Here is a 12,950-nt window from a genome sequence, read left to right as displayed (position 1 = left end):
CTTAGTTTATAGTAGTGCTCTGGGCTAGGCTAGTCTACTGCCTGTGTAATTGGCTGATTCTGATACATTTCACCTGCCAGCTATGCTAGTTCTCCTTGAATAACTTCCTACTGCTGTTTTCCCTTCCCATTGCCTCCGTGTTTAAGCCTGTGTGCACAGCATGCAAACAGAGTGCTCAAATGTGCACACTGCTGCTATTTCCAGGTTTAACGTCTTTTTTCTTCCTGTAAAACCCGGTACGCGGCACTCACATCCACTTACGCTTTGTAAAGAGTGCTAGGCAGGTTTAAACACACCCCCTAGCTTAGCTGTGCTAAGCTAGGAGCAACCCTGAGCCACAGGGCTCCAATCTGCTTACAGTATGCCTGACACACACCCCATGATGTCACCTACCTCCTAGACTTGCACACAGCTATTCATACTTTTACACTGTTGGGACCTGACTCACATGCTGGAGAAAACTGGGATTCACTAACCTTCCACTCATTTGCATAGGATTGCCTGCTAATGCATAGTTACATGTGTCACACTGAGCCTCCCCCCTTACCAACCACTACCCACTGGCCAGGTTGTCTTCTGCCTGCTATTGACTTGCATGGCAGAATACTGATTTTTAGTTAGAATGCTTATTTTAGGTTTATTTTTTTATTTTCCCCGATCTCGTTTGCGCGCCGCTGCCCTATGCTTAAACAGCCGACATCAGCTAAAAAAAAAAAGTTGATTTTTTAAATTTTTTGTATTGTTTGCAATGCCAATGGCCTTATACTTGGCCATTGGCATGCTTCCTCAATGATATGCAGCCTTTATTTGGAGCTGTCATAGCTCCACTTTGGATTTTGCAGAAATGTACTCGGTTACTAACCAAGTACATTTCTGCAGATAGCACTAGTCTTGCATGGACTGTTGCAAGCTTCCTGGATTGCAAAATCACATCATTTGCATGGATTTCACCTGCAAATGGGGTGATTTGCATAACAGGGCTTAGTCCGTGCAAGATTAGTGCAGGAGTGCTTGTGCACTACCCTGCAGGCTGTTCCTGGATTGTACGGCAGACATATTGCCTGATTGAGCTCCTGCACCAATCTTGCACTCCGTGCAAGCTTTTGAGAATCCAGGGGACTATTCTGTATTGACTAGCTCTCATTATAAACAAAATAGAAGAGGGGTGGCTTTTTTATGGAAATATTATTTGCCTCTACCTAAAATCCTGAATACATTTAGTGATGAAAAAGACATGTTTTGTTCGGGGACTTTAGAGACTCAAAGAAAACTATACACTTTTATTAGTGTGTATTGGATACCTGGACTGGGAAGACAAACAGTTAAGCAACAGTTGCGGAAATAATATGAATATCAAAGAGAAACATTATTTTTGCAGGTGACTTTAACTGCATTTTATATGACAAGGATACCGACACTAGCAGTAAAAGGAAGAAACCTGCCTCAGTCAAGGCTTTGATGGAGTTCACTGACCTATATAATATGAGAGATATAAATAAATGTTCAGTATTAGACTCACTCTTCTTTACACATTTCTCACACAGGCATGGGACACAATCATAAACAGATAGCATATATGTTTCAAATCAGATCATTAGTAGAATTAATTATCTTAAAGTAATCTGTATAATTGAAGTTATATTGAATTCTAGTAATAACATCCCAATTAAAAGGATTCATGCATATATAACCAATATGAAGACGTTAAGGAGTTCTTTAATAAAGAAATTCAAACTTTTCTTGAAATTAATGATACAGGTAACACCTCACAGATTTTTGTATGGGACTCTTTAAAAGCATGCCTTTTTGGAAAAATTACAAATTGGTATGCACAAAAAAAGAAACAATGGGATGAATAATTGATAAAATTATAGAAGAAAATTGATAAGTTAAAATTAGATAGTCAAAAAGAAAATAACTTAAGATACTAAATAAATAGCTTAAATAGTAAATACTTTGAAATTTTACAACATAAAACTATAAAACTATAATAAATTTAGAAAAGATTAAAATAACTAATTATTCCATAAATCCTAAATCCAAGCATAAATTGACTACTAGAACAAAAATGATCGTTAACTCTAACCACATCAAATAATTACACTCCTCTGGTAGTAAAAAAGAAGGTTAATGAAATAGAAGATATTCTGGATGTTTTCTGGTCTCATTTTAATAAGATTAATCAACATAAACCAACAATGGATATACAAGATCTAATTAAAATATTTATTAAAACAATATACTGAGAATAGACTGTCAGAGGATCAAATGAACATATTTGACAGGCCTATATCAATGTCTGAACTCAAAATGCAAATGAATAAATTAAAATCTGGAAATGATGTCTTAATACCTAAACTATACAATAAGATGACTAAGGATGCTTTGAATATTTTACTACAGGTATTTGCAATAGTTAAAGGATTTATAAAGGTACCGCCATCCTGTAAATACACTCTAATGTGCACAATTTTAAAACCTGACAAGGACTCAACACAATGTTCTTCAGATAGACCAATTTCATTATTAAATGTAGATAAAATATTCATGGCAATCTAGCCTCTAGAATGAAACAACTTCTTCCAATGTTGATAAAGAATGATCAGACTGGGTTTACAATGAAGAGTAACACCTATGATAATATCAAGAGAATACTTTCAATAATTTATTGTACTAATAATTCAAAAAATAATTAATTTTGGTTAGTCTAGATATCAATAGTGCATTTGATTCAGTTAATTGGGAGTACTTCCTATTAGTACTGGAGGAATGTAAATGGAAGAGAAACTCTCCTTAATTAAAATGATTATCCTTCCTAAAATTCTTTATATAATACACTCTTTATCCCTCTCACCCCCCAAAAAATATAAAAGAGTATAATTCTTTGTTTCCGAGATTGTTATGGTTTCCTACCAAGCCTAGATTGGCTTTGAACCATCACATTAGAGATTAGACATTGGGTGGTATTGGTTTTCCTGATTTAGAATTATATTACTTATCCTCAATTTTTAAGACAATGATTTATTGGATGAATAACAATTGTAATGCCAAATGGAAAGATATTCAGGGAGGTATTTGGTGTAAATCCAACAATTTAACAAACTCATATCATACTAAAATAGCTACTAATAAATTTCATTAGTTAGTAAAAGACTATTTTATAGAAAATAAAAACAAACTGGTTAACTCTTATTATATCAATACGATAACAACCTCCTTTAAAAATGTCATTTTAGAAACCCTAAATGTAAAGCATGGATTTTCTTTGTATTTCCAATTGCCTACGTTCAAAATAACATTAATACAGTTAATGTAACAACAATGACTACATTTAAAGACAAAATTCTGTTATACTGGTATCAATTATTAGACAATGGGAAGTTACAAAATGTTGACCAAAACCATTAATAAGTTTGAGTTAAGCAAAGACATGTGATTAGGAATTCAAAATTGTAGACAACTGGTTGAACATAAGGCTAATCTAATGTAACGAATAGTTAGAATTCTTTCCCTACATTCATTTATTTACCCATTATTTTAATCCACCAGAATATAAATGGACTTCTATCTAAACTATATAAGGTACTTAAGAAATCAACAATATGTCACAGAAAAAGCTATTGGGATTATTTTAGACTTCTTAATAAGAACTCCCAAGTGAAGATGATAAAAAAATAATACTCTGATTTTCAAAACAAACTACTTCATCACTAAGGTGGAGGATATTCTCTTTGGAGTTATTACATTGAACCTTCATGACACCACACAAAGCTGAATTGATGTTTGATAAAGGCATAGGATGTTGGAGACATAAACTAAAAGTTAAAGCTGACTGGCAGCATATGTTTTACAATTGTATAAAACTTAAAATATATTGGGATAATATGAATTCTCTTTTATAGTCTGTTTTTAATGATACATTTATGCTGACCATATCTCTTATTTTATTTAATTAATACACTTACTCCCACTTGTGTCATGAAAATAAAGTACCGTCTTTTATGAAGTATCTTAATATTAGCAAGAAAATTCATCACCAAGAACTGGAAGAATCAGACTACTCCTACTATGAAGGAATTTGCACACTTGGCAACTGAAGTTTGTCATCCTGAACTTATCACAATGAAGATGTGAACATCTAGAATCACTTCTTCATATAATATATGATTGAAATTCAAAGAACTGCTGGATAAACAGACTTAAATAATTAAATAACAACTACTCTCATCACATTACTTTTTTCTTTAAAAAGCTTTGTTTTATAGTAGACCCACTATAAATAGTTATCTTAGTTGTTTATTGCTGTTGTTATATGTATATTTGTGTTATAATATTTCCATTATCACATAATGTTTTATTGTTAACATTTTTAATAATAACAATTAAGAAAAAATAGTATCAGATCGATGCATGACAGACTCACTTATTTCACACAATTCTACCAAGTCTTCTGAAGGCCATGTTGTGCTGTGTGTATTACATGTCTGTTACTATTATGATGTGCCATTTTCTTTCAGCACGTTTCCCTTCCCACACATGTGCAGGATTGTTGTGTCACATATTTGCTGCCATGACATCTGTTGCCATGGGTTTGCCTGACAGTACATATGAGCAAATCAAACTTTTTTATGAAATGTTGAGGCACTTGTGTGTATGGCATATTTCCTACTGTTTGCAGTGTAGTGTCTAAGAATGGTCATATTGGTAATATAGATTAAATTATTATTTGTGATTTTGTGGAAATGGTATTGAATAGCAATTTTATATATTTTATGGGGGGATTATTTCAGCAGATATGTGGTGTAGCATTTTTGCATATTGGGACCAAAATTATGGTTTTACTTGAATCTTTCAATCTTACTGGAGTTTGTATTTATGATTTTTAGATAACATTTTTATTTTATGGAATGATACTATGTACAAATGTGAAGAAGTTTTGGAATGTATTAATATAACATCTACTTTTTTGAAGATTTCCTTTAATGCTTTTAGAGATTGTATTACTTAGATGCACTGGGTGGTAAGGATAGAGTAAATCAGTGCTTTACTTTCATCACTTATAGAACAAAATTATTTATTCCAAGTTGTATTTGCATTTTGATAGCTTTCATCCAACCCACCAAAAGAAATGTATTGTTAAGAGTCAATATGTATGCTTAGCAAGGATGATTTCAGACAGGGAAATATTCTTGGAATCTTGGAAGAATTAGACAAGTTGAAAAAAATGCTTTCAAAAAGTGGTTATCTATAATATTTTTTAAACAATACTATTTCAGAAATTATGATTAAAAGGAGAAATAGTTTCTATTAGGTAGTAAGCATTTAGGGAATGACAGCAACAATGTTGGATTAGATGACTCTATGGATAGTTATGTACTTCACACTAAACTGAGAGACCAGTATGAAACTGCCATGATTATGGACTATAACATGATGAGTGAACATTTAAGCAACATAATTAAGGATTACCGGGACTTGTTTTCCTATTTCATAGGTTCATAGGTTCATAGGTTGGTACTAGGCTATTGGCCCCAGGGACTATACAAGCCTAGCCATAACAATTCCCTGGCTATTTCTTTCCATACTATTTACTTCCCTGGACCCCTCTCTAGCAGGGTGACTGACGTGATCCCCGGGGAGAATTTCCTTTCTCCCATCCAATCGTCAAGGTTCCTTTTGAAGAGGACCAAAGTGGCACTCTGCTTGACATGTATGGGCAGTCTATTCCAGAGTCTGGGGAGTCTATGGATCAGGAACCTATTCCTCCAGCATGTTTTGTTTATTGTGATGACAAGGTTTAGATCCCTGGAGCATGTGGCTCTGAGGGATTGGGATTTCTTTAAGTGTAGTATGTCCAACAGTTCTGTGTTTGACATGGCCTTGCATGTTAAGCAGAGATTGCTTCTGAGTAGATGATATGCAACAGAGTATAGCTGGAGTTTTTTAAGGCAGTCAACATTGTGCATCTGCTTTAGGCATGTGATTTTTAGTGAGCTATATCTGCAGCCTTTCTAGTTGTTGCAGGTGTCTTGAGAGGTACATACTAAATAGGGCATTGTATTCTATAATGGGTCTAATGAGGGATGAGTACAGTGGGACAATGACTTCCTTTTTTCTGAATGAAAAGCCCTTAGTGATGAGGTGTGCCACATAGAAGGATTTCCTGACTGTTTTGGCGATGTGGTTACCGAACTTTTGGTGTTTAGTGTACAGCCACCTATCTGTTTATTCATGGGTACATGTTTTTTCCCAAAGGGGATAACTCTACATTTCTTGGCATTGAGCTTGAGCCCATGGCTCTGGCACCAAGCATCTGTTTCTGTAAGGTCCTTTTGTAGAGTATCCACATCTTTTAGAGATTCAATAATGGCTCCCATTTTTCAGTCATCTGCGAACTTTGTTAGCCAGAGTTCCTTAGTATTGGTCTGCACTTCAGAGAAGTAGATGCCAAACAAGAGTGATCCCAAGACTGAACCCTGACATACTCCACTTGTCACTTGTCTGGAGCTGGATTTGGAGTCAGCTACTTTTACAGTGTGGGTTCTGTCAGTAAGCCAGTACCCATCGAGTGATGTAGGGATTAATGCCCAGCTTAATAAGTTTATCTATGATTCCAGAGTGGGGGATGGTGTCAAAGGCCTTGGTGAGGTCCAGATAGGCTGTGTAGACCACCTTACTCTCATCCATGGCTCTGGAGACTGATTCAAAGAAGTCAATCAGGTTCAGGAGATAAGATTGCCCCTTCACAAACTCAAACTAGGTGGGGTCCTGTGTTGGAAGGTTGCCAATGTCTTTGTTTATAAGTTCCATGATAATATGTTCCATGGCCTTGCAGATCAGGCTCTTCAGACTGATGGGACCATAGTTCCTGGGATCAAAGATGGATTCCTTCTTGTGGAGTGGGATAACTGTACCTGTGTGCCACTCAGTGGGCACAAAGCCTGAGGTGAGGCTATAATTAAACATGACACTTAGGTGAGGTGCCAGTTCATTTTGTAGTTCATGTAGTACACAGCCCAGGATGTTATCTGGTCTCATGGATGCTGTATTCTTAGCTTTGAAGACTGCGTATTTTACCTGTGTGGCCATTATTACTGGAATTTGGCAATCTTCCGGTATTGAGATGGGCCATTTAGGGAGTGAGAGGGGGGTAAAGTTGGCATTGAATCGATCTGCCAGGATATTGGCAATATCCTTGTTATCAGTATATTTAATGCCATTCTGTTGTAGCTCAGAGCAGATCTGAGCATTGCCATTTAGATTCTTGACATAGTTATAGAATGCCTTGTGGTTGTCTTTGGAATCTTTGGCAATTTTATTTTTGTAACTAGCTTTGGAGGATTTTATGAGGGATCTCAGCTTCTTACTGAGGCTGGTAAGGGAGTTTTTTGCATCCTGGGATTTTCCTCTTTTCTGCAACAGCTTCTTCCTTTTGTTGTAAAGTTTGTTTATGGAAGGGACCACCAGACTGGCTTCATTTTTTTGGAGAAGAGCATCTTGGTTCTATTTGGGATGGCACGATCCATGCATGATTGGATGGGCTTGTACAGTGCCTTAGTGTAGGACTCAGCAGTTAAACTTTCAGTTCCTGTCTGCATGGGTGGCATGAAGTTTGTCACTTCTGACTTGAGTAGCATGAAGTTGGCTTTGGAGATGTTTTTTATGGAGGTTTCCTTAATGGGGGACGGGGGTGGGATTTGGATGTTAAGGGTGAATAGATGATGGTCTGACCGGACCAACAAGGGGGTGACCATAGGTGTGGAGCATCGATTTCCCATGTTGATAATGACAAGGTCTAGGATATTGGAGCCCCTGGTGGGACAATGGATTAGTTGATCCAGGGCATTGGAATGTATGAATTCCAAGAACCGTTCGGCAAAGGTGTTGGTACATGAGTAGTTTTCCCAGTTAATGGCAGGGTAGTTAAAGTCACCCAGTATTAGGGTGGTTGGTTGTATCTTAATATTTTCCAGTATATTTAGAAAGGTGTAGTAAGAATCTTGGGACATGGTGGGGGATCTGTAGCAAGCTACAATTTGGATTGCAGTCTTACCTAGTGTTAGTTGCACCTGGAGAATTTCAGACACATTGTGTTGGGCAACTAGCCTGGTGGTGTGAATATCCTTGGTGAATATGGACACTCCTCCACCTTTAATGTTTAGATCCTGGTTTGATGGCTGAAAAGTGTGGTAAGAGTTGTAGCCTGGTATTGCAGGGGTGCTCTCTGGAGCCTTGAACCAGGTCTCAGTTACTGCACAGATATTGATGTTCTCCATTTTTAGGAGTGCCTCGAGAGAGTGCATTTTCAGGTTTAGACTTCTAGTATTGAGTATCATTACCTTCAGATTTTGCATTCTTGTACCTGTTACAGTGGTAGTTTTGCCCTTTGAACTTTGCGTAAAAAAGGCACTATAGGGGTGGCAAGAGCCTTAGTCAGTAACCTGAATCCCAGGGGCGACAGGTGCAGACCATCTCTGGCAAAGCATCGTGATCTGTTGATCATGTTATCCCAGACAGACAGATATTGGATCCCCTTTGAATGACACCAGAAGCTTAGCCAATTGTTGAAGTCAATCACTTTGTCCTTATATTGTGGTACATTCTGAGTGAAGGCAAGATACTACTCAGGGCTAGGGTCTTACCTGACTGGGCCACATGATCCGAGAGCTCTTTCATGTCTCTTTTCATGTAGTCCAGGGAGGTACATCTCAAGTCATTCACTCCAACATGGACAATGACAGAGTTACATTTGTACTTGCTGTGGAATGACTGGAGTGCATGTGTTATGGGGTGGATCCTGGCACCTGACAGGCAGATGACTGTAATTTTCTCCTTGTTCAGCCTGGTGAGTGGGACATCGGTATGCCTGACTATAGAGTCACCTATGACTAAAGTGTTAGGTACATTGTCTTGCCTTATGGGGCTGTTGCTGGGTGGCACACTGGTGTTGTGAGCTATGTGACACTTTGGTTGTGATTGGTGTTTGCTTTTCAGCTTTGGAGGTCCTTGTTGCTTGGGCAGGTTACAGTTAAGGACCTCTGCATATGTGGATTTAGTGTTGCTATGTGTGGGTGTTGTTGGTGTGGGTTTAGAAGGGTTATGTGTTGCTTGAGGTGTAGTGTGGGTGTTAACCTTCTCCTCTTGACTGTCTAGCACAATCTTGGGTGGAGAGAGCTTTGCTTCCAGTTTGACTATTTAAGTGCATCTCTCACAGGTTGTAGTGCTGGGTGGTAGGAGGAGAGGGTTGTCTGTGTACATGAGACAATTGCTGCATTGCCCCAGTATGCCCAGATTCACCAGGTGGACAGGAGAAATCACCAGAAGCTGACCTTTGGACATGCCTGGTTTTGTGCTTTTTTTGTAAAGTACAGGAGCTGTTTTCCCTTACCTAAGCAAGCTACTTTGCAGTTATAGGCTGTTTAGTGCTTATGATTAATTTCTCCTTATTAACAAGGAGAGTTGAGTGCTTGTATCAGTTTAAGGCTTCCTAGTGCTTTCCAGCAGGTATTAGAGCAAGTGCTAGTCACAGGGATGCTTAAAGATAAGATGAAAAAAATTGTCCCAAACACTGCAGTGTGCACTAGAGAAGTTAGATGTGAAAGTAGGTAACAAGTTTTACCTGTCTAAAAATTTAAGTTTTAGTGCAGAGTCACTATTTTTAAACAGCAATATAGATTGAAAGGGGGTGGTCACTTTTGTATGCTGGTACCATGAAATATAGTAGGATGGCCAATAAATTTAAATAGTTGAAGGAGAATAATTTCACAAAATGATAATTTTGTGCTTACTCACACAAGCCAGTGAAAGCAGAGAGGAAATGAGATATATGGTGAAATTAACATAAGAGGCAGGCAACTAGAAAGACAGTGGTATTTAAGAACAGAATAGTAACAGGGTGGGTGGAAAAAATTCTGCCTGACTCACAAGAGACAGAGCTGTGGTCTCTTCTGAAGTTTTAATATGCAGTTAAAAGCAGACTACAAGTAAAACAGAAGGCAAAGAAAACAAATCACAGTATTCAAAATATAAAAAGGCAATAAAGTAATACAAAATACAACAAATAAAAAGCAAACTAACCTTTCCTTCACATCAAAGTGTAGCAGAGTCTGGGTGAGCCTTTCCTAGTAAAGCTCTGAAATGTTTTATTTTACCCCTTAAATAGAAGGTTTAATTCCTAGCTCCACCCCCTCAGTTCACAAACGTTTAAACTTAAGTGACCTCTTCTATCTTATGTATGAGTCCATAATTGATCAGTTCTAATTTCTGCCTGACTCACAAGAGACAGAGCTGTGGTCTCTTTTGAAGTTTTAATATGCAGTTAAAAGCAGACTACAAGTAAAACACAAGGTAAAGAAAACAAATCACAGTATTCAAAATATAAAAAGGCAATAAAGTAATACAAAATACAACAAATAAAAAGCAAACTAACCTTTCCTTCACAGCAAAGTGTAGCAGAGTGTGGTTGAGCCTTTCCTAGTAAAGCATTATTTTAACAATTTTAGTCATGTAATAGTTAAAAGTTCAAACTTAGTATGCAAATAGTCTTTCAATTTGAAGAGTATTTTTAACAGAAACAATGTAATAATATACATTTAAGTACAAGGATAAGGGGACAATAAAATATGGGATGTGCTCACAAAGCAAATATATATATATATATATATATATATATATATATATATATATATATATATATATAGGTTCATAGGTTTATAGGTGAGTACTAGGCTAGCTGCCCAAAGGCATTTATAAGCCTAGACAGAATGTGTTGTCTTTCGCCATCTGCTTAGATTAGTTCCCTGTGCCTCTGTCCAGCAGAGCCATTGATGTGATCCCTGAGGTAAACTTTCTGTTTCCCATCCACTCGTCAAGGTTTCTTTTGAAGAGTGTTAATGAGGAGCTCTGCCTAATGTAGATTGGATCTTGTTCCAAAGCATGGGAAGTCTCTGGGACAGGAATCTATCCCTACAGCACGTCCTATTTATTGTTGTGGTGAGGTTTAGATCCCTAGAGTGTGTGGCTCGAGGGGATAAGGTTTTCTTTAGGTGGAGCATTTCCATCAATTCTGGGTTGGACATGGTCTTGTATGTCAGGCAGAGATCACCTCTGAGTAGGTGGTATGCAACCGAATACAACTGGAGTTTCGTCAGTTGAGCTGCATAGGGCATCTGTTTGAGGCCATTGATCCTCTTGGTGAGGTACTTCTGTGGTCTTTCCAGTTGTTGCAGGTGTCTTGTAAGATACATCCCAAATGGGGTGTTGTACTCTAAAATGGGTCTGATGAGTGATGAGTAGAAGAGCACAATGCCCTCTTTTGATCTGGATGCGAACCCTTTTGTGATTAGGTGGGCCATGTAGAAGGATTTTCTAACCACTTTGGCAATGTGATTATCAAAGGTGGGATTACTATCTACTTGGGTCCCCAGATCCCTTATTATGTCTTCTGTATTTAGGGGACTGCCACCTATGTGGTAGTTTGTGGATACTTTGTTTTTTCCAAAGGGGATGACTATGCACTTTTTGGCATTTAGTTTGAGGCCATGATTTTGACACCAGGTATCCATCTCAGTGAGACCCTTTTGGTGGATGTCTGTGTCAGCCAGAGGGTCAATTATAGCCCCTAGTTTGCAGTCGTCTGCAAACTTGGTCAGCCATAGTTCTCCTGTGTTTGCCTGTACCTCTGAGAAGTATATGCCAAACAGGAGGGGTCCTAGGACTGAGCCCTGGGAAACACCACTTGTAACTGGTTTAGAGACAGACCTAGATCCTGCAACTGTCACCATGTGGGTTCTGTCCGTGAGCCAGTTGGCTACCCATCCTGTGACGTAGGGGTTTATGTTCAAGCTGGTGAGCTTGTCTATAATACCAGAATTGGGAATGGTGTTGAAGGCCTTAGTGAGGTCTAGGTAGGCTGTGTGTACCACCTTTCCCTCGTCTATAGTCTTGGTATATATATATATATATATATATATATATATATATATATATATATATATATATATATATGTATATATATAAAATTATATTTGTATTAGAGGTGCTTACATACTTTATTTTAAAGCTTTTTACAAGTGTGGCACTATAGGAGGTCATATATTTAGTGATCTGCAACTCAAATCCTGCTTTTTATGATGGAAAAACTGAATGCTCCTTGAAGAAACAGATGTATGAACATTTAAATGATATTAAGAAAAAATTTAAACTGTGCACTTAGTAAACATTCCTAGGATTGTACGAATTCTAAAAGTTTAAATTTACCATTTTGTTCAGGTAAAACTAAACTCAAGGGGTGGACTATGGCTAAAATAGTTACAGCTTAATGAGTTACTGTGGCAATTGCAATTGCGACCAGGAGCAAATAAAGAACCAGGTATTAATGACTAAATACCTATCAGCAGTACATTAATGCTTCTTTCAGCAAAGTTATAAAAAATTAGTTTGGAAAGGGCAATTTTAAAGTAATTCATGTGCTTTTTTATTTATTTAGTATTTTAAAAGTTGTTGTTTATTATGTTTAATTCAGACACATGATATATGAAATGTTTTCAGTAAAAAAAAATCATATGTGAAAAAAATTCATATAGTGGCACAGTGGTGCAGCATATAGTGTTGTTGCATCACAGCAAGAGGCTCCCTTGTTTTATTCTTGGCTAGGGTGCCTTCTCTGTGGAGTCTGTATATTCTCCCTGTGTTCATGTGGGCTGCCCTGGTTTTCTTCCACTTTCCAAAGACATGAGTGTAGGTGGATTAGGCACTCTAAACCTTCCATGGGTGTGAGTGTGTATGTGAATGTGTGGTGTAGAAGAACTACTGCAGCAGGGCTTGCCACCCGTCATTGTAAACCTTAACTGTAGATGATTGTCACTGTTGCAGTGACACCTCATCCCCATGTGCAAAAATGAAATAAAGGGGTTGTGGATGGATGGATATATGAAATGTGAAATGTTTTC

Source organism: Protopterus annectens, chromosome 5.part0 (genome assembly GCF_019279795.1).
Source record: "Protopterus annectens isolate FY-2018-M chromosome 5.part0, PAN1.0, whole genome shotgun sequence".
Lineage (NCBI taxonomy): Eukaryota > Metazoa > Chordata > Ceratodontiformes > Protopteridae > Protopterus > Protopterus annectens.
Note: the sequence above shows the minus strand (reverse complement) of the source record.